The sequence below is a fragment of the Octopus bimaculoides genome, chromosome 18, assembly GCF_001194135.2.
Source record: "Octopus bimaculoides isolate UCB-OBI-ISO-001 chromosome 18, ASM119413v2, whole genome shotgun sequence".
NCBI lineage: Eukaryota > Metazoa > Mollusca > Cephalopoda > Octopoda > Octopodidae > Octopus > Octopus bimaculoides.
The window spans coordinates 9,949,162-9,950,607 of NC_068998.1; positions in this window are offsets into that span (position 1 = coordinate 9,949,162).

A 1,446-nucleotide genomic window follows, 5' to 3' on the forward strand; every position below is an offset into this window, starting at 1 on the left:
GTATATATTCCTTTGGAATAATACGAGTGATATCTTCGAAACATGTGTCGGAAGTAAAAGAATCTGAATAACAACTGCGTTTAACTCCATTTCTATGTGTGTGTGTGTGTGTGTGTGTGTGTGTGTGTGTGTGTGTGTGTGTGTGTGTATCAAATGTAATAGTTTAAAGTGTTGCGTGTTGTGTTTTACGCGTTATATTCTTACCTGTTATACAATTTGCAACATATTCTGTACAGAGGATTATTGATATAGCTGATGATGACGCACTGAATAAATGCTGAATTTCCAAGAAAAAGATGCCAAAGCTCCGGGCATTACCAATCACAATCAACATTAATAATGTGGTAGCTGCAAACAGACAGACGGAAAATCAAACAACGTTACTTGGGGAGAAAGGGGGAACATTCAAACCCATTCATTTATATGAATAAATAAATAATTCCTTATAAATTTTCCATGAATTGTTAGCAATTTTTCCCTAAATAAGATTTGGTATTGGTTGAGTGGTTACAGTGGTAAATAGAACGTGTTGTAGTTTTCTGTGCACGGAGTTCAAATCTTGTCTTAATGGGTGTCAACTTCGCCCTTGGTCTCGTCTTTTAGTGACGGTGACCCAGCATGGCCACAGCGTTTGGGCTGAAACGTATAAAAGAAGAAAAGAATAAACAGGAAAACTGTGTGTGTGTTTGTGTGTGTGTGTGCGTGCGTGCGTGTGTGTATGAACATGCTTTAGTAGCTCACGTCTCTGTCTTCGCTATCTCGAATATCTAATAACCTCAAACGTCGACTGTTTTCTTAGATTATGTACAAAAATATTTGAAGGGAGCGGATCTGTTGTTTATATAGAAAATATCCATTCATCTGATTGTAAATATCGAAGTTTACATTCTTTTCTTCAAATTTTCCGACGAAATTTAGAATTTTTCTCTTTACATTTGCTTAAGATGTTCTCGGAAAGATACAATTAAAAACTTATTATCTCTCCTAATTAACGAACGTGGTTATTTTCTCTGTCGTCTGCATCTAGGAGACAAATATTTTTTTATTAGAATATCGAGTCTACAGACACTCTTCCCCCATATTTCAACTCTTTTTATCTAGTCGCAGGCATGGCTGTGTAGTCAGAAGCTTGCTTTCCAGCAATGTGGTTCCGAGTTCAGTCCTACTGTGTGGCACCTTGGGCAAGTCTTCTACTATAACCTCAGGTCAATAAAAGCCTTGTGAATGGATCTGGTAGATGGAATCTGAAAGAAGCCTGTGGTGTATGTATGTATGTATGTATGTATGTATGTTGATCAACCGCCCTATTCTTTTCATTTGAGCCCATCTGACTATCATCTGTTCCCCAGCATGAAAAAAACGCTTGGCTGGGAATCAGAATTGCAGTGATGATGACGTCATGTATGTGTGTAAATATATATATATATATATATATATATATATATA